Here is a 27,593-nt window from a genome sequence, read left to right as displayed (position 1 = left end):
ACTCTTATTGAGTTAAAACCAATCAAGTTTTATATGGGTATAACCACCTTTAGAGGCCATTTTTCCCCGCAAGCGGGGGTTGGCCATTTTCGGGAACCGTGGTTGTTGTTCATTTTCGGTCCCCTTTTTGAAGCAATGTTTTACGGCCGGATGCCCTTCCTGACGCCAACCCTTTTTGCCGCCTTTAACGACAAACAGGGAATTACCAGTGAACTGGTCCTCAATTAGCCGACCTCGGAAGGATGACAGGCTGAGTCAACCCCCCTGGCGTTAATTCAGCGATCGACCGGGATTCGAACCCAGGATCCTAGGATCCTAAGCTGACACCCTAGCCGCTAGCCCAACACCAGGGTTTTTTTTTATTTTAAGTGGTTTTAAGTGGTTTAAGTGGTTTTATATGGGTATATCAATGAAAAACTCAAAAGTAGATCCAATCGAAGGCCCTATTTTCACTGAAGCTTACATGAGAACACCCAATCACTTTATATCTTCATATCAAGATTTTAAAACAACAGGAGTCCATGACCAACTAATCAAACAAGAACAAAAACTTGAGCATACAATTACTGGAAGTGGTTGGAATATAGATGAGATAGTATATATTGACATTCATATTCTTAAATCAGATCCTCTAAAAGCTTCTTCTTACATTGATTTACCTCCTGTTATCAAAAATAGAAAAGCAGTTATCAATATCAAAAATAAAGATAATAAATGTTTTCTCTGGTCTATTTTGGCACATTTACATCCTGCTGCTGATCATGTTGAACGAGTTAGTAATTATAAAAAATATGAGAATACATTAAATATGAAAGATCTAAAGTTTCCAATGGCTTTTAATGATATTCCTAAATTTGAAAAGATGAATAATTTATCAGTTAATGTTTATGGTCTAACAGAAACAAACAACATTCAGGTTCTGAAACTTACTGATGATCATAAATCTTGTCATGTAATCTTCTATATTTTAATTTAGAGGGAAATTCGCATTATGTATACATCAAAGATCTTTCTAAATTGGTTCGTACACAAGTATGTGAAAGGACAAATAAAATATTTGTTTGTTTGCGTTGTCTTAACTTCTTCCATACACAAGAAAGATTAGATAAACACTTAGAGTATTGTAGTGAACATAAATCAACGGTAATCAATATGCCTAAAGAAGGCTCAAAGATCTCATTCAAAGATGAAAAGAAAACTATGAAACATCCATATGTTATATATGCTGATTTTGAAAGTATTCTAGAAAAAATTGATACTACTTCTCCAGACCCAAAAGAATCATACACAAACAAATATCAAAAACATATTCCTTGTGGCTTTTGTTATTATATAAAATCAGCTGTTGGTGATCAATATAACAAGGTAGAGGAGTATAGAGGTCCAAATGCTCCAGAGGAGTTTGTCCAACGACTAGAAAAAGACTGTGTTCGGTTATCCAAGATAATGAGAGAAACCAATAAACCAATGAACCCCCTAACAAAAGAAGAAGAAACTGAATTTGAGCATCCGAATAGCATCTGTCATATTTGTGAGAAGAAAATTGATGAAGGTTTAAAGGTTAGAGATCATTGTCATCTCACTGGTAAATATAGAGGTCCAGCTCATCAAAGTTGTAATATTAATTATAAACTCCCTTCTTTCATTCCTGTCTTTCTTCATAACAACGCTAATTATGATACACATCTATTTATTAATGAACTCTCAAAGACGCCCGGACACATTTCGGCAATTCCTAACACAGATCAGAAATACATTTCATTCTCGAAATCAATTCATACATCTCCTATTACGCAGATCAGATTTCTTGATACATTTAAATTCATGGCAAGTCCATTGGCTAACTTGGTTCAAAATCTAAAAGAGTTTCCATGTTTAAAAGAACACTTTTAAAGATAAAGATTTACTAACACAAAAGGGAATTTATCCCTATGACTATATGGACTCATTTGAGAGATTCAATGAAACACAACTCCCTTCAAAAGAAAATTTCTATAACATTCTAAATAATTCAAATATTTCAGGTGATGATTATAAACATGCTCAAAATGTTTGGGAAAAATATAATATAAAGAATCTTGGTGAGTATCATGATCTCTATCTGAAAACTGATGTCCTTCTTCTAGCTGATGTGTTTGAGGCTTTCAGAATAATCTGTCATTCTGGATATGGATTGGATCCTGCTCACTATTACACTGCTCCTGGATTGGCTTGGAGCGCGATGTTGAAAATGACAACCAAAGCGTTGGATTTGATAACTGACGTTGATATGCTTCTGATGATTGAAAAGGCAAAGAGAGGTGGAATTTCACAGATATGTAGTAAAAGGTATGCTAAAGCAAATAACAAATATCTTCCGAATTATGATTCAACAATAGAGAGCTCCTACTTGATGTACTATGACGTGAATAACTTGTATGGGTGGGCAATGTCTCAGGCTCTTCCATATGGTGGATTGAAATGGGTAAAAGAAAAGAATTTCAACAAAGTCTTTGAGGATCTATGTACATATTCACAGGCTGAATTGGATGATTCAAAGGTCGGTTATTATTTTGAGGTTGATTTGAAATATCCAGAGGAACTCCATGACCTACACAAAGATCTTCCATTCGCATGTGAAAAGGAAATTCCAAAGAAGGAGTGGTTAAGTGATTATCAACGATCATTCAATATAAAGGGTAACCCTGGTGTTGGGCTAGCGGCTAGGGTGCCGGCTTAGGATCCTAGGATCCTGGGTTCGAATCCCGGTCGATCGCTGAATTAACGCCAGGGGGGTTGACTCAGCCTGTCATCCTTCCGAGGTCGGCTAATTGAGTACCAGTTCACTGGTAATTCCCTGTTTGTCATAAAAAGGCGACAAAAAGGGTTGGCGGCAGGAAGGGCATCCGGCCGTAAAACATTGCTTCAAAAATGGGACCAAAAAACAACAACAACCACGGTCCCCGAAAAAGGCCAACCCCCGCTTGTGGGGAAAAATGGCCTCTAAAGGTGGTTTTTTTTTTTTTTTTTTTTTTAATTCAATATAAAGGGTAAATCAACAGAGAAACTTCTTACTACCTTGTATGATAAGAAAAATTATGTGATCCATCAGAGGAATTTGAGAAAATGTATTTCAGAGGGTCTCCATGTTGAAAAGATACATAGGATTCTCAAGTTTAATCAGAGTCATTGGTTAAAAGAGTACATTGATTTTAACACACAATGCAGGATTAAATCAAAGAATCATTTTGAGAAAAACTTTTATAAGCTTATGAACAACAGCGTATTTGGAAAAACGATGGAAAATGTTAGAAATAGACAAAATATCAGACTATCAACATCTTGGGAACAAGCATCAAAATTAATTAATAAACCGAGTTTTATGAGAGAAGAAGTTTTTTCGGAAAACTTTTGTGCGATACATTTGATGAGAGAAAATGTTGTTATGGATAAACCTATTTACATTGGTACCTCAATACTTGATTTATCAAAGTCCTTAATGTATGATTACCTTTATAATAACTTGAAGAAAAGATACGAAGATGATATTAATCTACTTTATATGGATACAGATAGTTTTATTGTAAAAATCTTAACAGATGATGTTTATTCAGACACGAAAGAGGATATTGATACCTATGACACTAGTGATTACAATGATAAGAGTGAGTTGTACTCTTCTAAAAATAAAAAGGTGATTGGGAAGTTTAAGGACGAATTAGGAGGAAATGTTATGAGTGAATTTGTGGGATTGAGGTCAAAGGCTTATGCTTATAAATACATTGTGAATAACGTTGAAAAGACTGTTAAGAAGTTAAAAGGTGTAGAGAAAAATGTTATTAAAGAAACAATAAACTTTGAAAATTATTATAATTGTTTAACATCAAAGAATGAAGAGTTTAGAAAGATTAATGGAATAAGAAGTTATAAACATCAATTATATTCAGAAGAGATAAATAAGAAAGCATTAGGAGCTTTTGATGATAAGAGGTATATTTTAGGAAATGGAATTGATAGTCTCCCTTATGGGTATATACATACATAAGATACATAAGATATATACATAAGTATAAGTATAAGTATAAGTATGAGTATAAGTATAAGTGATAAGATATATAAAAAAGTACATGTGATAAGATATATATATATATATATAAGTATAAGTGATATAAGTGTATAAGTGATGAGATAATAAAAGTATAAGTGACAAGATATATATAAGTCATAATATAAGTATAAGTATAAGTGATAATATATATAAGTGTATAAGTGATAAGATATATAATATAAGTATAAGAGATAAGTTAAAAAGGGGCTGGGGATTTTAAGGGGCTAACCCCCTCTTCCCTAACAACCAAACTAATGGAGGCTTTAATTTAAAAATGGTGGAGACAAGCAATGTTAAAGTATATTAGATGTCGGATCATAGAAGGTGAGTCGTCTACTAAAAGGTTAAAAGGTTTATAAGGTTAGAAGGATCATTGTTTCATACAGAAGGATCATATTTTCATACAGAATCATAGATTTATAAGACTAGAATGATCATAGATTCCCATTTCCATCTCTCTTTTATACATTACAACATCTCTTTTCTCCATCTCCATTTCCATCTCTTGATCTGGGTCCAAAAATTTACTGGTTTCCATACACTTACTAATACCGGTGTCTCAGTTTAAAAATTCAATACAAGTGCCTTCCTATTTACAGACATGCACTCTAAAATTTATTAGTTTTCCTATTTAGTTGTCTCTTGTCTTATATTCAAAAATTCACTATTCTCAGTTCGAAAAATTTACAATTCTTCCTATTTAATACTGGTGCCTCTTTTAAGTTGGTTCTTCCAATTTACTATTCACTTTTAAGTTGGTTCTTCCAATTTACTATTCACTTTTAAGTTGGTTCTTCCAATTTACTATTCACTTTTAAGTTGGTTCTTCCAATTTACTAGTCTCTTGATCTGGGCTCAAAAATTCAATTATAAGCAGGTTCTTCAATACACTTACTAATACTAGTGTCTCAGTTAAAAAATTCAATTATAAGTGGGTTCTTCAATACACTTACTAATACTAGTGTCTCAGTTTAAAAATTCAATTGTAAGTAGGTTCGATGGTCTCTATCAGTTCGAAAAATTTACAATTCTTCCTATTTAATACTAGTGCCTCTTTTAAGTTGGTTCTTCCAATTTACTATTCACTTTTAAGTTGGTTCTTCCAATTTACAATTAACTTTTAAGTTGATTCTTCCAATTTACTAGTGTCTCAGTTTAAAAATTCAATTGTAATTGGTATGGTGTTTGAGAATAGGTACTATAGCTAGAAGGATCATAATATGCAAATATAAGGCCAGAAGGATCGTAGGTTTATACAGAAGGATCATGGGTTTAAAGCAGGGGCGGGCAACCTTTTCAGAGTGAGGGCCAGATGAGACTTTTGGAAGGAGATCGCGGGCCGGAGTGAAAAACGAAATCTCAGAATTACTATATTTTGTTTACATGAATAGATTGTACAAAAATTGCATTGAACACTCTACAAATCAATGAGACTGCTGGTGCTGTTTGCCATGAAGAAGTATTTCCATGTCTGGCTCGATGGTTGAGGTAGACAACAGAAGAATGTCATTGAGGTGGCGGTCCGAGAGTTGGGAGCGAAGGTGAGACTTCGTGTACTTCATTTTCGAGAAGAGCTGTTCACAGCAGTAGGTGCTGCCGAACATGGCCACAATGCGTTGGACATGGGCAATGTATTTTTGAAAATTGTTAGAAGGGAGAACGGTGTCGCGGAAGAAGGACAATGGAGAAGAGGTGCGGAACTTCGCCTTCATTTCATCGTTGCACTGCAGCTCCACCAACTCCATCTGTAAGGAGGCAGGGGCGTCTTCCACGGGGAAGTCAAAGGGAGCAGTGAAAAGCTTGAAGTCCGCAGCCAGCACCCTGACTCCTGCAAAACGGGAAGCAAATTCCTCACGTAGAGAGTTGACGACACTAACGCAAGTGCCCAGGTCCACATCATCAGGGGCACATGCAGCAAGGCGAGGAAAATGCACAAACTGACCAGAAGCCAATTGAGCCTCCCACAAGCGCAGTTTAACCTCGAAGGCAGTGATGTGCGCGTACATGTCTGTCACGAGAATGTCTTTGCCTTGCAGCTTTATGTTGAGGGTGTTCAGGTGCGCCGTGATGTCCGTGAGCAGGGCCAGGCGAGCTAGCCACCGCGGATCAGAGAATTGATCAGCGTGGGGAAGGTTCTTCTGACGTAGAAAGGTGGCAATCTCCTGCTGTAGGTCGCACACCCGAGACAGCATGGCCCCACGACTCAGCCAGCGTACCTCACAGAAGTAGAGCAGGTCGTTGTAGTGCACGTTCACCTCGTCCATCAGTGCCTGGAACTGACGATGGTTAAGGCTGCGGGAGAGGATGGAGTTGACGACCTTCACCACGACAGACATGACACCAACGAGGTTGGCAGACTTAGCGCACAGGGACTCTTGGTGGATGATGCAGTGCATCTTGTTAATGGGCTGAGTGTATCCGGCGGCTGCACAGTGACGCACTAGCAGCGAAGCGGCGCCCTTCTTCTCACCAACCATCGCCGGGGCACCGTCGGTCGTCACACACACAAGACGGGAGAGGTCCAGGGAGTGCTGATCAACACACAGAAGCACGGCGTCGCAGATGTCTTTCCCAGTGGTGGTGTCGTGCAGCGGGACAAGCTGGAGGAATTCCTCACACACTTGAAAGTCAGCGGTGACGCCACGGATGAAAACGGACAGCTGGGCCGTGTCCTTTGTGTCGGTGCTCTCATCCAGAGCGAGGGAAAAGGCGACGAAATTTGAGCTGCGTGTTTTGAGTGAGTCGTGCACGTTTTCCGACATATCCTCGATGCGGCGACGAACGGTGCGGGACGAAAGGCTCACGTTCTCAAAGGCGGAACGCTGCTCTGGACAGACGGAGTCCACTACAGCGAGGAGGCATTCCTTGATGAAGTCCCCATCCGCGAATGGCTTCATTCGGCGAGCATGGATGCGGGAGACTTCATAACTGGCGCACGTCACCTTTTCGGCCTCAGTATTCTGCTTGCGGAAGAGTGAAGTTTGTTTCTCCAAGTTGCCTGATAGTCTAACCATGGCGTCCTTCCTTTCGGTGGCAGACACCGACGCGAAGTTTGACGAGCGGTGCTCTGTCTCCCAGTGGCGGCGCACGTTGTACTCTTTTAGGACAGCCAAAGTCTTCAAGCATATGAGGCACTGGGCCTGTCCAAAGCGCTCGATGAAGAAGTACTTCTCCCACTCAGGGTTGAAGATCCGACGCTCGAGGTCCACTTTCCTCTTCTTAACACGCTGGGTCGCAGACATGATGAGCTGAAAAGGAAGAAAATTAGGTATATCAGCAATGAATAAATGATGTAACAGCAAGCAATCTGGGGCACAAAAAATCTCGGAAGACGAATTGTACAGATGAATGTATTTATTTTGCGCGCACGTGGCCAACGCTGAATATGACACAGTTTCACCGTAAAACTGAAATACAGGAAATGAATCAGTCTGCATACTTTTTTTTTTAAAGAGTTCGTTTTCCTTTTAAACAAAAGTTCGTCAATTTCGTTTTCCTTTTAAACAAAAGTTCGTCAATTTCTTTTTTCTTTTACAAACAGAAAGTTCGTTATATATTTTTTTTCTTTACAAATAGAAAGTTCGTTATATTTTTATTTTTACAAATAAAAAGGGAGAATAAAATTATTTAAACGCAGCAAATGAAAGATAATAACATGTTCTAACAAACAAAACAAAGCAAATTGAAAGAAAGTGAAAATTGAAATAGGTTTAGAGAACTCTGCGTCGCTTACCTCTTTGTTGCAAGTTATTTGTCCCAGACACCAACGTTTGTCGCAAGCTGACTGAATCGGAAGGACGTCCGTATCACATGCCGGCTGATTTGAAAAGACCGCCTATCAGCAAGCAGGCGGTGTCTAGGCAAGACAGTTCCCCGTGCGCATGTCTTCCGGAAGAGGACGGTGCTGAAGACAAAATGTCCCTTTCTTGAATTCAGACCGGCTAAATATAAACTCTTACATTTACAAATGATATGAGTTTTACTGGGAGGTCCGCGGGCCGGATTGCAATAATAAAGCCTAGCAGGGTGGCGGGCCGGACGCTAAGCCTTCGCGGGCCGGATGTGGCCCGCGGGCCGGGGGTTGCCCGCCCCTGGTTTAAAGGATCATTGTTTAAGTGGATTAATGAATAGGGGTAGAAGGATCATAGGTTTATAAGGTTAGAAGGATTATGGGTATATAAGGGTAGAAGGGTCATAGATTCATACAGAAGGATTATAGGTTCACACAGAAGGATTATAGGTTTAAAGGATCATAGGTTCATACAGAAGGATTATAGGTCTACAAGGTTGGAAGGATCGTAATGATTAGGGTAGGAGGAAATAGTGGTCATGATCACTTAATCGGCTCAGAATCTATCAAAAATTAGAATATGAAAAGGAGATTAATTAAAGAAAAAAAAAACAAACCTCCGAGCGAAATCAATGTTGATCCTAAACCACCTAGGACCAACATTTAACATGTAAACCAATGGGAGGAAGAGTTAGCGGCCGCTTTGCTTGGGTGCCCGGCGGGTGAATTGAGAGAAAATTGAACATGTAAGTCAATGGGAAATTAGGGGGAGGGATTGGGGTGTTTAACCTAAATGAGGGATAGGATGAATTTAACATGTAAGTCAATGGGAGTATATAGTGGTCTAGGATCAACATTATTACCCTACTAAGATGATCTAGAGCAAATGGTCGGGTGAAAAGGACAGAGAGAGGAAGTGCAAGACCAGCAGAGCAGTTTTTTAGGACACAGTTGCTGATGCCGTCCAGTCCAGCAACACAGAGTCAAGTGTTGAAAGAACCTTCTCCACCTTCGATGGTGCAAAAGACAGAGTCTAGGAGCAGTTGGGCACAATGGGGAAAGGTGGGTAGTGAGGGAGTGGGGACACAAGATTTGAAAGCAAACACAGTATTGAGGCATTTGACCTTCTCACTCGTGGAGTCGGCTGTGGTGCCATGATGAAAGGGGAGCATACTCCAGAGACGGACTTAACAAGGCACCACTAGTTTTTAGAGGAGGGAGACACGTTTGAATGTTCATTCACGAGGTTGGACAGATGTTGTTTTCTGGCTCTCCTGAGACTGGGCACAACTTGTTGTGGACTTTTTGGAATGCAACGAGATTGCCTTCTCTTGGATTTGCCTTCTAGGAAGAGAATGCAGGTTGTTTCAAAGCAACTGCCTCACAACAGGAATCAGTGCACTACTATGGGTGGGAAGAAGGATAGGATAATTGGAGACGAGATGGGATGAATCTGTGCATGAGAGAGAGCAGGTTTCTGTGGAAGAATTCTCAGGCTGAGTTAATATCAGGGGCAGTAGATATGGGAGACCAGTCCTGAAGTGATCGATTGTTGCATGAGTGAAATGCTGCTCGCCAATGTTGAGCCAGTTCTCTGAGAACATAATGCGAGGCCTTTGATGTTTCGAACCCTACAGCTGCAGTGACAAGTGTGGAAAGTGGTTTTGCAACACCAACACATGTGTGAAAAGTGGATTTCAACACTAACAGGAGTGCGGAAAGTGGTTTTGCAACAATTACACAAGTGTGCAAAGTGGTTTTGCCACACTAACAGAAGTGCGAAACGTGGTTTTGCATTACCAGCACAAGTGTGGAAAGTGGTTTTGCAACACCAACACAAGTGTGGAAAGTGGTTTTGCAACACTAACACAAGTGGAGAAAGTGGATTTCAACACAAACAGGAGAGCGGAAAGTGGTTTTGCAACAATTACGCAAGTGCGCAAAGTGGTTTGCATCACGAGCCCAAGTGTGGAAAGTTGTTTTCCAACTCTAACAGAATTGTGAAAAGTGGATTTTAACACTAACAGGAGCACGGAAAGTGGTTTTGCAACACCAACAGAAGTGTGGGAAGTGGTTTTGCAACACTAACAGATGTGCGAAACGTGGTTTTGCATTACCAGCACAAGTGTGGAAAGTGGTTTTGCAACACCAACACAAGTGTGGAAAGTGGTTTTGCAACACTAACACAAGTGGGGAAAGTGGATTTCAACACACACAGGAGCGTGGAAAGTGGTTTTGCAACAATTACACAAGTGCACAAAGTTGATTTGCATCACTAGCACAAGTGTGGAAAGTGGTTTTGCAACACAAACACAAGTGTGGAAAGTGGTTTTTCACACTGACAGGAGCACGAAAAGTGGTTTGGCAACAATTACACAAGTGAGCAAAGTGGTTTTGCATCACCAGCACAAGTGTGGAAAGTGATTTTGCAAGACGAACAGAAGTGCGAAACGTGGTTTTGCATTACGAGCACAAATGTGGAAAGTGGTTGTGCAACACCAACACGTGTGGAAAGTGGTTTTGCAACACCAACACAAGTGTGGAAAGTGGTTTTCAACTCCAGCACAAGTGCGGAAAGTGGTTTGGCAACACCAATGCAATGCGTAAAGTGGTCTGCAACACTCGCACAAGCGTGAAAAGTAGTTCTGCAACACTAGCACAAGCGTGAAAAGTGGTTTTCAACACCAGCACAAGTACGAAAAGTAGTTTTGCAACACCAACACAAGTGCGAAACGTGGTTTTGCATTACTAGCACAAGTGTGGAAAGTGGTTTTGCAACACTAACACAAGTGTGAAAAGTGGATTTCAACACGAACAGGAGCGAGTAAAGTGATTTTGCAACAATTGCACATGGGCACAAAGTGGTTATGCATCACTAGCACAAGTGGGGAAAGTGGATTTCAACACCAACAGGAGTGTGGAAAGTGGTTTTGCAACACCAACACAAGTGTGGAAAGTGGTTTTGCAACACTAACACAAGTGGGGAAAGTGGATTTCAACACTAACAGGAGAGCGGAAAGTGGTTTTGCAACAAATACCCAAGTGCGCAAAGTGGTTTGCAGCACTAGCACAAGTGGGGAAAGTGGATTTCAACACCAACAGGAGTGTGGAAAGTGGTTTTGCAACACCAACACAAGTGTAGAAAGTTGTCTTCCAACTCTAACAGAATTGTGAAAAGTGGATTTTAACACTAACAGGAGTGTGGAAAGTGGTTTTGCAACAATTACACAAGTGCACAAAGTTGATTTGCAGCACTAGCACAAGTGTGGAAAGTGGTTTTGCAACACAAACGCAAGTGTGGAAAGTGGTTTTTAACACTGACAGGAGCGCGAAAAGTGGTTTGGCAACAATGACACAAGTGAGCAAAGTGGTTTTGCATCACCACACTTTTGCACTTGTATTAGTGTGGAAAAAACACTTTTTGCACTTGTGATAGTGTTGAAAAACCACTTTTCGCACTTGTGTTAGTGTTGAAAAACCACTTTTCGCACTTGTGTTGGTGCAGGAAACCACTTTTGCACTTGTGATAGTGTTGAAAAACCACTTTTCGCACTTGTGTTAGTGTTGAAAATCCACTTTTCGCACTTGTGTTTGTGCAGGAAACCACCTTTGCACTTGTATTAGTGTGGAAAAAACACTTTTTGCACTTGTGATAGTGTTGAAAAACCACTTTTTGCACTTGTGTTAGTGTTGAAAAACCACTTTTCGCACTTGTGTTTGTGCAGGAAACCACCTTTGCACTTGTATTAGTGTGGAAAAAACACTTTTTGCACTTGTGATAGTGTTGAAAAACCACTTTTCGCACTTGTGTTAGTGTTGAAAAACCACTTTTCGCACCTGTGTTGGTGCAGGAAACCACTTTTGCACTTGTATTAGTGTGGAAAAACCACTTTTCGCACTTGTATTAGTGTGGAAAAAACACTTTTTGCACTTGTGATAGTGTTGAAAAACCACTTTTCGCACTTGTGTTAGTGTTGAAAAACCACTTTTCGCACCTGTGTTGGTGCAGGAAACCACTTTTGCACTTGTATTAGTGTGGGAAATCCACTTTTCGCACTTGTGTTAGTGTTGAAAAACCAATTTTCGCACTTGTGTTAGTGTTGAAAATCCACTTTTCCCACTTGGGTTGGTGCAGGAAACCACTTTTGCACTTGTATTAGTGTGGAAAAAACACTTTTTGCACTTGTGATAGTGTTGAAAAACCACTTTTCGCACCTGTGTTAGTGTTGAAAAACCACTTTTCGCACTGTGTTGGTGCAGGAAACCACTTTTGCACTTGTGTTAGTGTTGAAAACCCACTTTTCGCACTTGTGTTAGTGTTGAAAAACCACTTTTCGCACTTATGTTAGTGAAGGAAACCACTTTTCGCACTTGTGTTAGTGTTGAAAACCCACTTTTTGCACTTGTGTTAGTGTTGAAAATCCACTTTTCGCACTTGTGTTGGTGCAGGAAACCACTTTTGCACTTGTATTAGTGTGGAAAAAACACTTTTTGCACTTGTGATAGTGTTGAAAAACCACTTTTCGCACTTGTGTTAGTGTTGAAAAACCACTTTTCGCACTTGTGTTAGTGCAGGAAACCACTTTTGCACTTGTATTAGTGTGGAAAAAACACTTTTTGCACTTGTGATAGTGTTGAAAAACCACTTTTCGCACTTGTGTTAGTGTTGAAAAACCACTTTTCGCACTTGTGTTGGTGCAGGAAACCACTTTTGCACTTGTATTAGTGTGGAAAAACCACTTTTCGCACTTGTGTTAGTGTTGAAAACCCACTTTTCGCACTTGTGTTAGTGTTGAAAAACCACTTTTCGCACTTGTGTTAGTGAAGGAAACCACTTTTCGCACTTGTGTTAGTGTTGAAAACCCACTTTTCGCACTTGTGTTAGTGTTGGAAATCCACTTTTCGCACTTGTGTTGGTGCAGGAAACCACTTTTGCACTTGTATTAGTGTGGGAAAAACACTTTTTGCACTTGTGATAGTGTTGAAAAACCACTTTTCGCACTTGTGTTAGTGTTGAAAAGCCACTTTTCGCACTTGTGTTAGTGTTGAAAAACCACTTTTCGCACTTGTGTTTGTGCAAGAAACCACCTTTGCACTTGTATTAGTGTGGAAAAAACACTTTTTGCACTTGTGATAGTGTTGAAAAACCACTTTTCGCACTTGTGTTAGTGTTGAAAAACCACTTTTCGCACCTGTGTTGGTGCAGGAAACCACTTTTGCACTTGTATTAGTGTGGAAAAAACCACTTTTCGCACTTGTGTTAGTGTTGAAAAACCACTTTTCGCACTTGTGTTAGTGTTGAAAAACCACTTTTCGCACTTGTGTTGGTGCAGGAAACCACTTTTGCACTTGTATTAGTGTGGAAAAAACCCTTTTGCACTTGTGATAGTGTTGAAAAACCACTTTTTGCACTTGTGTTAGTGTTGAAAAACCACTTTTCGCACCTGTGTTGGTGCAGGAAACCACTTTTGCACTTGTATTAGTGTGGGAAAACCACTTTTCGCAGTTGTGTTAGTGTTGAAAAACCACTTTTCGCACTTGTGTTAGTGTTGAAAATCCACTTTTCCCACTTGGGTTGGTGCAGGAAACCACTTTTGCACTTGTATTAGTGTGGAAAAAACACTTTTTGCACTTGTGATAGTGTTGAAAAACCACTTTTCGCACTTGTGTTAGTGTTGAAAAACCACTTTTCGCACTTGTGTTGGTGCAGGAAACCACTTTTGCACTTGTATTAGTGTGGAAAAAACACTTTTTGCACTTGTGATAGTGTTGAAAAACCACTTTTCGCACTTGTGTTAGTGTTGAAAAACCACTTTTCGCACTTGTGTTGGTGCAGGAAACCACTTTTGCACTTGTATTAGTGTGGAAAACCCACTTTTCGCACTTGTGTTAGTGTTGAAAAACCACTTTTCGCACTTGTGTTAGTGAAGGAAACCACTTTTCGCACTTGTGTTAGTGTTGAAAACCCACTTTTCGCACTTGTGTTAGTGTTGAAAATCCACTTTTCGCACTTGTGTTGGTGCAGGAAACCACTTTTGCACTTGTATTAGTGTGGAAAAAACACTTTTTGCACTTGTGATAGTGTTGAAAAACCACTTTTCGCACTTGTGTTAGTGTTGAAAAACCACTTTTCGCACTTGTGTTAGTGCAGGAAACCACTTTTGCACTTGTATTAGTGTGGAAAAAACACTTTTTGCACTTGTGATAGTGTTGAAAAACCACTTTTCGCACTTGTGTTAGTGTTGAAAAACCACTTTTCGCACTTGTGTTGGTGCAGGAAACCACTTTTGCACTTGTATTAGTGTGGAAAAACCACTTTTCGCACTTGTGTTAGTGTTGAAAACCCACTTTTCGCACTTGTGTTAGTGTTGAAAAACCACTTTTCGCACTTGTGTTAGTGAAGGAAACCACTTTTCGCACTTGTGTTGGTGTTGAAAACCCACTTTTCGCACTTGTGTTAGTGTTGAAAATCCACTTTTCCACTTGTGTTGGTGCAGGAAACCACTTTTGCACTTGTATTAGTGTGGAAAAAACACTTTTTGCACTTGTGATAGTGTTGAAAAACCACTTTTCGCACTTGTGTTAGTGTTGAAAAACCACTTTTCGCACTTGTGTTGGTGCAGGAAACCACTTTTGCACTTGTGATAGTGTTGAAAAACCACTTTTCGCACTTGTGTTAGTGTTGAAAACCCACTTTTCGCACTTGTGTTAGTGTTGAAAAACCACTTTTCCCACTTGTGTTGGTGCAGGAAACCACTTTTGCACTTGTATTAGTGTGGAAAAAACACTTTTTGCACTTGTGATAGTGTTGAAAAACCACTTTTTGCACTTGTGTTAGTGTTGAAAAACCACTTTTTGCACTTGTGTTGGTGCAGGAAACCACCTTTGCACTTGTATTAGTGTGGAAAAAACACTTTTTGCACTTGTGATAGTGTTGAAAAACCACTTTTCGCACTTGTGTTAGTGTTGAAAAACCACTTTTCGCACTTGTGTTTGTGCAGGAAACCACTTTTGCACTTGTATTAGTGTGGAAAAACCACTTTTCGCAACTGTGTTAGTGTTGAAAAACCACTTTTTGCACTTGTGTTAGTGTTCAAAAACCACTTTTCGCACTTGTGTTAGTGAAGGAAACCACTTTTCGCACTTGTGTTAGTGTTGAAAACCCACTTTTCACACTTGTGTTAGTGTTGAAAATCCACTTTTCCCACTTGTGTTGGTACAGGAAACCACTTTTGCACTTGTATTACTGTGGAAAAATCACTTTTTGCACTTGTGATAGTGTTGAAAAACCACTTTTCGCACTTGTGTTAGTGTTGAAAACCACTTGTCGCACTTGTGTTAGTGCAGGAAACCACTTTTGAACTTGTATTAGTGTGGAAAAAACACTTTTTGCACATGTGATAGTGTTGAAAAACCACTTTTTGCACTTGTGTTAGTGTTGAAAAACCACTTTTCGCACTTGTGTTGGTGCAGGAAACCACTTTTGCACTTGTGATAGTGTTGAAAAACCACTTTTCGCACTTGTGTTAGTGTTGAAAAACCACTTTTCGCACTTGTGTTGGTGCAGGAAACCACTTTTGCACTTGTATTAGTGTGGAAAACCCACTTTTCGCACTTGTGTTAGTGTTGAAAAACCACTTTTCGCACTTGTGTTAGTGAAGGAAACCACTTTTCACACTTGTGTTAGTGTTGAAAACCCACTTTTCGCACTTGTGTTAGTGTTGAAAATCCACTTTTCGCACTTGTGTTGGTGCAGGAAACCACTTTTGCACTTGTATTAGTGTGGAAAAAACACTTTTTGCACTTGTGATAGTGTTGAAAAACCACTTTTCGCACTTGTGTTAGTGTTGAAAAACCACTTTTCGCACTTGTGTTAGTGCAGGAAACCACTTTTGCACTTGTATTAGTGTGGAAAAAACACTTTTTGCACTTGTGATAGTGTTGAAAAACCACTTTTCGCACTTGTGTTAGTGTTGAAAAACCACTTTTCGCACTTGTGTTGGTGCAGGAAACCACTTTTGCACTTGTATTAGTGTGGAAAAACCACTTTTCGCACTTGTGTTAGTGTTGAAAACCCACTTTTCGCACTTGTGTTAGTGTTGAAAAACCACTTTTCGCACTTGTGTTAGTGAAGGAAACCACTTTTAGCACTTGTGTTAGTGTTGAAAACCCACTTTTCGCACTTGTGTTAGTGTTGAAAATCCACTTTTCGCACTTGTGTTGGTGCAGGAAACCACTTTTGCACTTGTATTAGTGTGGAAAAAACACTTTTTGCACTTGTGATAGTGTTGAAAAACCACTTTTCGCACTTGTGTTAGTGTTGAAAAACCACTTTTCGCACTTGTGTTGGTGCAGGAAACCACTTTTGCACTTGTGATATTGTTGAAAAACCACTTTTCGCACTTGTGTTAGTGTTGAAAACCCACTTTTCGCACTTGTGTTAGTGTTGAAAAGCCACTTTTCCCACTTGTGTTGGTGCAGGAAACCACTTTTGCACTTGTATTAGTGTGGAAAAAACACTTTTTGCACTTGTGATAGTGTTGAAAAACCACTTTTTGCACTTGTGTTAGTGTTGAAAAACCACTTTTTGCACTTGTGTTGGTGCAGGAAACCACCTTTGCACTTGTATTAGTGTGGAAAAAACACTTTTTGCACTTGTGATAGTGTTGAAAAACCACTTTTCGCACTTGTGTTAGTGTTGAAAAACCACTTTTCGCACTTGTGTTTGTGCAGGAAACCACTTTTGCACTTGTATTAGTGTGGAAAAACCACTTTTCGCAACTGTGTTAGTGTTGAAAAACCACTTTTTGCACTTGTGTTAGTGTTCAAAAACCACTTTTCGCACTTGTGTTAGTGAAGGAAACCACTTTTCGCACTTGTGTTAGTGTTGAAAACCCACTTTTCACACTTGTGTTAGTGTTGAAAATCCACTTTTCCCACTTGTGTTGGTACAGGAAACCACTTTTGCACCTGTATTACTGTGGAAAAATCACTTTTTGCACTTGTGATAGTGTTGAAAAACCACTTTTCGCACTTGTGTTAGTGTTGAAAACCACTTTTCGCACTTGTGTTAGTGCAGGAAACCACTTTTGAACTTGTATTAGTGTGGAAAAAACACTTTTTGCACTTGTGATAGTGTTGAAAAACCACTTTTTGCACTTGTGTTAGTGTTGAAAAACCACTTTTCGCACTTGTGTTGGTGCAGGAAACCACTTTTGCACTTGTATTAGTGTGGAAAAAACACTTTTTGCACTTGTGATAGTGTTGAAAAACCACTTTTCGCACTTGTGTTAGTGTTGAAAAACCACTTTTTGCACTTGTGTTTGTGCAGGAAACCACCTTTGCACTTGTATTAGTGTGGAAAAAACACTTTTTGCACTTGTGATAGTGTTGAAAAACCACTTTTCGCACTTGTGTTAGTGTTGAAAAACCACTTTTCGCACCTGTGTTGGTGCAGGAAACCACTTTTGCACTTGTATTAGTGTGGAAAAACCACTTTTCGCACTTGTGTTAGTCTTGAAAAACCACTTTTCGCACTTGTGTTAGTGTTGAAAAACCACTTTTCGCACTTGTGTTAGTGTTGAAAAACCACTTTTCGCACTTGTGTTGGTGCAGGAAACCAATTTTGCACTTGTATTAGTGTGGAAAAAACCACTTTTCGCACTTGTGTTAGTGTTGAAAAACCACTTTTCGCACTTGTGTTAGTGTTGAAAAACCACTTTTCGCACTTGTGTTGGTGCAGGAAACCACTTTTGCACTTGTATTAGTGTGGAAAAAACACTTTTTGCACTTGTGATAGTGTTGAAAACCACTTTTCGCACTTGTGTTAGTGTTGAAAAACCACTTTTTGCACCTGTGTTGGTGCAGGAAACCACTTTTGCACTTGTATTAGTGTGGGAAAACCACTTTTCGCACTTGTGTTAGTGTTGAAAAACCAATTTTCGCACTTGTGTTAGTGTTGAAAACCCACTTTTCGCACTTGTGTTAGTGTTGAAAATCCACTTTCCCACTTGGGTTGGTGCAGGAAACCACTTTTGCACTTGTATTAGTGTGGAAAAACCACTTTTCGCACTTGTGTTAGTGTTGAAAAACCACTTTTCGCACTTGTGTTGGTGCAGGAAACCACTTTTGCACTTGTATTAGTGTGGAAAAAACACTTTTTGCACTTGTGATAGTGTTGAAAAACCACTTTTCGCACTTGTGTTAGTGTTGAAAACCCACTTTTCGCACTTGTGTTAGTGTTGAAAAACCACTTTTCGCACTTGTGTTAGTGAAGGAAACCACTTTTCGCACTTGTGTTGGTGTTGAAAACCCACTTTTCGCACTTGTGTTAGTGTTGAAAATCCACTTTTCCACTTGTGTTGGTGCAGGAAACCACTTTTGCACTTGTATTAGTGTGGAAAAAACACTTTTTGCACTTGTGATAGTGTTGAAAAACCACTTTTCGCACTTGTGTTAGTGTTGAAAAACCACTTTTCGCACTTGTGTTGGTGCAGGAAACCACTTTTGCACTTGTGATAGTGTTGAAAAACCACTTTTCGCACTTGTGTTAGTGTTGAAAACCCACTTTTCGCACTTGTGTTAGTGTTGAAAAGCCACTTTTCCCACTTGTGTTGGTGCAGGAAACCACTTTTGCACTTGTATTAGTGTGGAAAAAACACTTTTTGCACTTGTGATAGTGTTGAAAAACCACTTTTTGCACTTGTGTTAGTGTTGAAAAACCACTTTTTGCACTTGTGTTGGTGCAGGAAACCACCTTTGCACTTGTATTAGTGTGGAAAAAACACTTTTTGCACTTGTGATAGTGTTGAAAAACCACTTTTCGCACTTGTGTTAGTGTTGAAAAACCACTTTTCGCACTTGTGTTTGTGCAGGAAACCACTTTTGCACTTGTATTAGTGTGGAAAAACCACTTTTCGCAACTGTGTTAGTGTTGAAAAACCACTTTTTGCACTTGTGTTAGTGTTCAAAAACCACTTTTCGCACTTTTGTTAGTGAAGGAAACCACTTTTCGCACTTGTGTTAGTGTTGAAAACCCACTTTTCACACTTGTGTTAGTGTTGAAAATCCACTTTTCCCACTTGTGTTGGTACAGGAAACCACTTTTGCACTTGTATTACTGTGGAAAAATCACTTTTTGCACTTGTGATAGTGTTGAAAAACCACTTTTCGCACTTGTGTTAGTGTTGAAAACCACTTGTCGCACTTGTGTTAGTGCAGGAAACCACTTTTGAACTTGTATTAGTGTGGAAAAAACACTTTTTGCACATGTGATAGTGTTGAAAAACCACTTTTTGCACTTGTGTTAGTGTTGAAAAACCACTTTTCGCACTTGTGTTGGTGCAGGAAACCACTTTTGCACTTGTGATAGTGTTGAAAAACCACTTTTCGCACTTGTGTTAGTGTTGAAAAACCACTTTTCGCACTTGTGTTGGTGCAGGAAACCACTTTTGCACTTGTATTAGTGTGGAAAACCCACTTTTCGCACTTGTGTTAGTGTTGAAAAACCACTTTTCGCACTTGTGTTAGTGAAGGAAACCACTTTTCGCACTTGTGTTAGTGTTGAAAACCCACTTTTCGCACTTGTGTTAGTGTTGAAAATCCACTTTTCGCACTTGTGTTGGTGCAGGAAACCACTTTTGCACTTGTATTAGTGTGGAAAAAACACTTTTTGCACTTGTGATAGTGTTGAAAAACCACTTTTCGCACTTGTGTTAGTGTTGAAAAACCACTTTTCGCACTTGTGTTAGTGCAGGAAACCACTTTTGCACTTGTATTAGTGTGGAAAAAACACTTTTTGCACTTGTGATAGTGTTGAAAAACCACTTTTCGCACTTGTGTTAGTGTTGAAAAACCACTTTTCGCACTTGTGTTGGTGCAGGAAACCACTTTTGCACTTGTATTAGTGTGGAAAAACCACTTTTCGCACTTGTGTTAGTGTTGAAAACCCACTTTTCGCACTTGTGTTAGTGTTGAAAAACCACTTTTCGCACTTGTGTTAGTGAAGGAAACCACTTTTAGCACTTGTGTTAGTGTTGAAAACCCACTTTTCGCACTTGTGTTAGTGTTGAAAATCCACTTTTCGCACTTGTGTTGGTGCAGGAAACCACTTTTGCACTTGTATTAGTGTGGAAAAAACACTTTTTGCACTTGTGATAGTGTTGAAAAACCACTTTTCGCACTTGTGTTAGTGTTGAAAAACCACTTTTCGCACTTGTGTTGGTGCAGGAAACCACTTTTGCACTTGTGATAGTGTTGAAAAACCACTTTTCGCACTTGTGTTAGTGTTGAAAACCCACTTTTCGCACTTGTGTTAGTGTTGAAAAGCCACTTTTCCCACTTGTGTTGGTGCAGGAAACCACTTTTGCACTTGTATTAGTGTGGAAAAAACACTTTTTGCACTTGTGATAGTGTTGAAAAACCACTTTTTGCACTTGTGTTAGTGTTGAAAAACCACTTTTTGCACTTGTGTTGGTGCAGGAAACCACCTTTGCACTTGTATTAGTGTGGAAAAAACACTTTTTGCACTTGTGATAGTGTTGAAAAACCACTTTTCGCACTTGTGTTAGTGTTGAAAAACCACTTTTCGCACTTGTGTTTGTGCAGGAAACCACTTTTGCACTTGTATTAGTGTGGAAAAACCACTTTTCGCAACTGTGTTAGTGTTGAAAAACCACTTTTTGCACTTGTGTTAGTGTTCAAAAACCACTTTTCGCACTTGTGTTAGTGAAGGAAACCACTTTTCGCACTTGTGTTAGTGTTGAAAACCCACTTTTCACACTTGTGTTAGTGTTGAAAATCCACTTTTCCCACTTGTGTTGGTACAGGAAACCACTTTTGCACCTGTATTACTGTGGAAAAATCACTTTTTGCACTTGTGATAGTGTTGAAAAACCACTTTTCGCACTTGTGTTAGTGTTGAAAACCACTTTTCGCACTTGTGTTAGTGCAGGAAACCACTTTTGAACTTGTATTAGTGTGGAAAAAACACTTTTTGCACTTGTGATAGTGTTGAAAAACCACTTTTTGCACTTGTGTTAGTGTTGAAAAACCACTTTTCGCACTTGTGTTGGTGCAGGAAACCACTTTTGCACTTGTATTAGTGTGGAAAAAACACTTTTTGCACTTGTGATAGTGTTGAAAAACCACTTTTCGCACTTGTGTTAGTGTTGAAAAACCACTTTTTGCACTTGTGTTTGTGCAGGAAACCACCTTTGCACTTGTATTAGTGTGGAAAAAACACTTTTTGCACTTGTGATAGTGTTGAAAAACCACTTTTCGCACTTGTGTTAGTGTTGAAAAACCACTTTTCGCACCTGTGTTGGTGCAGGAAACCACTTTTGCACTTGTATTAGTGTGGAAAAACCACTTTTCGCACTTGTGTTAGTCTTGAAAAACCACTTTTCGCACTTGTGTTAGTGTTGAAAAACCACTTTTCGCACTTGTGTTAGTGTTGAAAAACCACTTTTCGCACTTGTGTTGGTGCAGGAAACCAATTTTGCACTTGTATTAGTGTGGAAAAAACCACTTTTCGCACTTGTGTTAGTGTTGAAAAACCACTTTTCGCACTTGTGTTAGTGTTGAAAAACCACTTTTCGCACTTGTGTTGGTGCAGGAAACCACTTTTGCACTTGTATTAGTGTGGAAAAAACACTTTTTGCACTTGTGATAGTGTTGAAAACCACTTTTCGCACTTGTGTTAGTGTTGAAAAACCACTTTTTGCACCTGTGTTGGTGCAGGAAACCACTTTTGCACTTGTATTAGTGTGGGAAAACCACTTTTCGCACTTGTGTTAGTGTTGAAAAACCAATTTTCGCACTTGTGTTAGTGTTGAAAACCCACTTTTCGCACTTGTGTTAGTGTTGAAAATCCACTTTCCCACTTGGGTTGGTGCAGGAAACCACTTTTGCACTTGTATTAGTGTGGAAAAACCACTTTTCACACTTGTGTTAGTGTTGAAAAACCACTTTTCGCACTTGTGTTGGTGCAGGAAACCACTTTTGCACTTGTATTAGTGTGGAAAAAACACTTTTTGCACTTGTGATAGTGTTGAAAAACCACTTTTCGCACTTGTGTTAGTGTTGAAAAACCACTTTTCGCACTTGTGTTGGTGCAGGAAACCACTTTTGCACTTGTATTAGTGTGGAAAAAACACTTTTCGCACTTGTGTTAGTGTTGAAAACCCACTTTTCGCACTTGTATTAGTGTTGAAAAACCACTTTTCGCACTTGTGTTAGTGAAGGAAACCACTTTTCGCACTTGTGTTAGTGTTGAAAACCCACTTTTCGCACTTGTGTTAGTGTTGAAAATCCACTTTTCGCACTTGTGTTGGTGCAGGAAACCACTTTTGCACTTGTATTAGTGTGGAAAAAACACTTTTTGCACTTGTGATAGTGTTGAAAAACCACTTTTCGCACTTGTGTTAGTGTTGAAAAACCACTTTTCGCACTTGTGTTAGTGCAGGAAACCACTTTTGCACTTGTATTAGTGTGGAAAAAACCCTTTTTGCACTTGTGATAGTGTTGAAAAACCACTTTTCGCACTTGTGTTAGTGTTGAAAAACCACTTTTCGCACTTGTGTTGGTGCAGGAAACCACTTTTCCCACTTGTGTTGGTGCAGGAAACCACTTTTGCACTTGTATTAGTGTGGAAAAAACACTTTTTGCACTTGTGATAGTGTTGAAAAACCACTTTTCGCACTTGTGTTAGTGTTGAAAAACCACTTTTCGCACTTGTGTTTGTGCAGGAAACCACTTTTGCACTTGTATTAGTGTGGAAAAACCACTTTTCGCAACTGTGTTAGTGTTGAAAAACCACTTTTTGCACTTGTGTTAGTGTTCAAAAACCACTTTTCGCACTTGTGTTAGTGAAGGAAACCACTTTTCGCACTTGTGTTAGTGTTGAAAACCCACTTTTCGCACTTGTGTTAGTGTTGAAAATCCACTTTTCCCACTTGTGTTGGTACAGGAAACCACTTTTGCACTTGTATTACTGTGGAAAAATCACTTTTTGCACTTGTGATAGTGTTGAAAAACCACTTTTCGCACTTGTGATAGTGTTGAAAAACCACTTTTCGCACTTGTGTTAGTGTTGAAAAACCACTTTTCGCACCTGTGTTGGTGCAGGAAACCACTTTTACACTGGTATTAGTGTGGAAAAACCACTGTTCGCACTTGTGTTAGTGTTGAAAAACCACTTTTCGCACTTGTGTTAGTGTTGAAAAACCACTTTTCGCACTTGTGTTAGTGTTGAAAAACCACTTTTCGCACTTGTGTTGGTGCAGGAAACCAATTTTGCACTTGTATTAGTGTGGAAAAAACCACTTTTCGCACTTGTGTTAGTGTTGAAAAACCACTTTTCGCACTAGTGTTAGTGTTGAAAAACCACTTTTCGCACTTGTGTTGGTGCAGGAAACCACTTTTGCACTTGTATTAATGTGGAAAAAACACTTTTTGCACTTGTGATAGTGTTGAAAAACCACTTTTCGCACTTGTGTTAGTGTTGAAAAACCACTTTTCGCACCTGTGTTGGTGCAGGAAACCACTTTTGCACTTGTATTAGTGTGGAAAAACCACTTTTCGCACTTGTGTTAGTGTTGAAAAACCAATTTTCGCACTTGTGTTAGTGTTGAAAACCCACTTTTCGCACTTGTGTTAGTGTTGAAAACCCACTTTTCGCACTTGTGTTAGTGTTGAAAATCCACTTTTCGCACTTGTGTTGGTGCAGGAAACCACTTTTGCACTTGTATTAGTGTGGAAAAAACACTTTTTGCACTTGTAATAGTGTTGAAAAACCACTTTTCGCACTTGTGTTAGTGTTGAAAAACCACTTTTCGCACCTGTGTTGGTGCAGGAAACCACTTTTGCACTTGTATTAGTGTGGAAAAAACCACTTTTCGCACTTGTGTTAGTGTTGAAAAACCACTTTTCGCACTTGTGTTAGTGTTGACAAACCACTTTTCGCACTTGTGTTGGTGCAGGAAACCACTTTTGCACTTGTATTAGTGTGGAAAAAACACTTTTTGCACTTGTGATAGTGTTGAAAAACCACTTTTTGCACTTGTGTTAGTGTTGAAAAACCACTTTTCGCACCTGTGTTGGTGCAGGAAACCACTTTTGCACTTGTATTAGTGTGGGAAAACCACTTTTCGCACTTGTGTTAGTGTTGGAAAACCACTTTTCGCACTTGTGTTAGTGTTGAAAATCCACTTTTCCCACTTGGGTTGGTGCAGGAAACCACTTTTGCACTTGTATTAGTGTGGAAAAAACACTTTTTGCACTTGTGATAGTGTTGAAAAACCACTTTTCGCACTTGTGTTAGTGTTGAAAAACCACTTTTCGCACTTGTGTTGGTGCAGGAAACCACTTTTGCACTTGTATTAGTGTGGAAAAAACACTTTTTGCACTTGTGATAGTGTTGAAAAACCACTTTTCACACTTGTGTTAGTGTTGAAAAACCACTTTTCGCACTTGTGTTGGTGCAGGAAACCACTTTTGCACTTGTATTAGTGTGGAAAACCCACTTTTCGCACTTGTGTTAGTGTTGAAAAACCACTTTTCGCACTTGTGTTAGTGAAGGAAACCACTTTTCGCACTTGTGTTAGTGTTGAAAACCCACTTTTCGCACTTGTGTTAGTGTTGAAAATCCACTTTTCGCACTTGTGTTGGTGCAGGAAACCACTTTTGCACTTGTATTAGTGTGGAAAAAACACTTTTTGCACTTGTGATAGTGTTGAAAAACCACTTTTCGCACTTGTGTTAGTGTTGAAAAACCACTTTTCGCACTTGTGTTAGTGCAGGAAACCACTTTTGCACTTGTATTAGTGTGGAAAAAACACTTTTTGCACTTGTGATAGTGTTGAAAAACCACTTTTCGCACTTGTGTTAGTGTTGAAAAACCACTTTTCGCACTTGTGTTGGTGCAGGAAACCACTTTTGCACTTGTATTAGTGTGGAAAAACCACTTTTCGCACTTGTGTTAGTGTTGAAAACCCACTTTTCGCACTTGTGTTAGTGTTGAAAAACCACTTTTCGCACTTGTGTTAGTGAAGGAAACCACTTTTCGCACTTGTGTTAGTGTTGAAAACCCACTTTTCGCACTTGTGTTAGTGTTGAAAATCCACTTTTCGCACTTGTGTTGGTGCAGGAAACCACTTTTGCACTTGTATTAGTGTGGAAAAAACACTTTTTGCACTTGTGATAGTGTTGAAAAACCACTTTTCGCACTTGTGTTAGTGTTGAAAAACCACTTTTCGCACTTGTGTTGGTGCAGGAAACCACTTTTGCACTTGTGTTAGTGTTGAAAAACCACTTTTCGCACTTGTGTTAGTGTTGAAAACCCACTTTTCGCACTTGTGTTAGTGTTGAAAATCCACTTTTCCCACTTGTGTTGGTGCAGGAAACCACTTTTGCACTTGTATTAGTGTGGAAAAAACACTTTTTGCACTTGTGATAGTGTTGAAAAACCACTTTTTGCACTTGTGTTAGTGTTGAAAAACCACTTTTTGCACTTGTGTTGGTGCAGGAAACCACCTTTGCACTTGTATTAGTGTGGAAAAAACACTTTTTGCACTTGTGATAGTGTTGAAAAACCACTTTTCGCACTTGTGTTAGTGTTGAAAAACCACTTTTCGCACTTGTGTTTGTGCAGGAAACCACTTTTGCACTTGTATTAGTGTGGAAAAACCACTTTTTGCAACTGTGTTAGTGTTGAAAAACCACTTTTTGCACTTGTGTTAGTGTTCAAAAACCACTTTTCGCACTTGTGTTAGTGAAGGAAACCACTTTTCGCACTTGTGTTAGTGTTGAAAACCCACTTTTCACACTTGTGTTAGTGTTGAAAATCCACTTTTCCCACTTGTGTTGGTACAGGAAACCACTTTTGCACTTGTATTACTGTGGAAAAATCACTTTTTGCACTTGTGATAGTGTTGAAAAACCACTTTTCGCACTTGTGTTAGTGTTGAAAACCACTTTTCGCACTTGTGTTAGTGCAGGAAACCACTTTTGAACTTGTATTAGTGTGGAAAAAACACTTTTTGCACTTGTGATAGTGTTGAAAAACCACTCTTCGCACTTGTGTTAGTGTTGAAAAACCACTTTTCGCACTTGTGTTGGCGCAGGAAACCACTTTTGCACTTGTGATAGTGTTGAAAAACCAGTTTTCGCACTTGTGTTAGTGTTGAAAACCCACTTTTCGCACTTGTGTTAGTGTTGAAAATCCACTTTTCCCACTTGTGTTGGTGCAGGAAACCACTTTTGCACTTGTATTAGTGTGGAAAAAACACTTTTTGCACTTGTGATAGTGTTGAAAAACCACTTTTCGCACTTGTGTTAGTGTTGAAAAACCACTTTTCGCACTTGTGTTAGTGCAGGAAACCACTTTTGCACTTGTATTAGTGTGGAAAAAACACTTTTTGCACTTGTGATAGTGTTGAAAAACCACTTTTCGCACTTGTGTTAGTGTTGAAAAACCACTTTTCGCACTTGTGTTGGTGCAGGAAACCACTTTTGCACTTGTATTAGTGTGGAAAAACCACTTTTCGCACTTATGTTAGTGTTGAAAACCCACTTTTCGCACTTGTGTTAGTGTTGAAAAACCACTTTTCGCACTTGTGTTAGTGAAGGAAACCACTTTTCGCACTTGTGTTAGTGTTGAAAACCCACTTTTCGCACTTGTGTTAGTGTTGAAAATCCACTTTTCGCACTTGTGTTGGTGCAGGAAACCACTTTTGCACTTGTATTAGTGTGGAAAAAACACTTTTTGCACTTGCGATAGTGTTGAAAAACCACTTTTCGCACTTGTGTTAGTGTTGAAAAACCACTTTGCGCACTTGTGTTGGTGCAGGAAACCACTTTTGCACTTGTGATAGTGTTGAAAAACCACTTTTCGCACTTGTGTTAGTGTTGAAAACCCACTTTTCGCACTTGTGTTAGTGTTGAAAATCCACTTTTCCCACTTGTGTTGGTGCAGGAAACCACTTTTGCACTTGTATTAGTGTGGAAAAAACACTTTTTGCACTTGTGATAGTGTTGAAAAACCACTTTTTGCACTTGTGTTAGTGTTGAAAAACCACTTTTTGCACTTGTGTTGGTGCAGGAAACCACCTTTGCACTTGTATTAGTGTGGAAAAAACACTTTTTGCACTTGTGATAGTGTTGAAAAACCACTTTTCGCACTTGTGTTAGTGTTGAAAAACCACTTTTCGCACTTGTGTTTGTGCAGGAAACCACTTTTGCACTTGTATTAGTGTGGAAAAACCACTTTTTGCAACTGTGTTAGTGTTGAAAAACCACTTTTTGCACTTGTGTTAGTGTTCAAAAACCACTTTTCGCACTTGTGTTAGTGAAGGAAACCACTTTTCGCACTTGTGTTAGTGTTGAAAACCCACTTTTCACACTTGTGTTAGTGTTGAAAATCCACTTTTCCCACTTGTGTTGGTACAGGAAACCACTTTTGCACTTGTATTACTGTGGAAAAATCACTTTTTGCACTTGTGATAGTGTTGAAAAACCACTTTTCGCACTTGTGTTAGTGTTGAAAACCACTTTTCGCACTTGTGTTAGTGCAGGAAACCACTTTTGAACCTGTATTAGTGTGGAAAAAACACTTTTTGCACTTGTGATAGTGTTGAAAAACCACTTTTCGCACTTGTGTTAGTGTTGAAAAACCACTTTTCGCACTTGTGTTGGTGCAGGAAACCACTTTTGCACTTG

Source organism: Myxine glutinosa, assembly GCF_964187855.1.
Source record: "Myxine glutinosa chromosome 12 unlocalized genomic scaffold, kmMyxGlut1.1 SUPER_12_unloc_1, whole genome shotgun sequence".
Taxonomy (NCBI): Eukaryota; Metazoa; Chordata; class Myxini; order Myxiniformes; family Myxinidae; genus Myxine; species Myxine glutinosa.
This window is presented reverse-complemented; position numbering follows the sequence as displayed.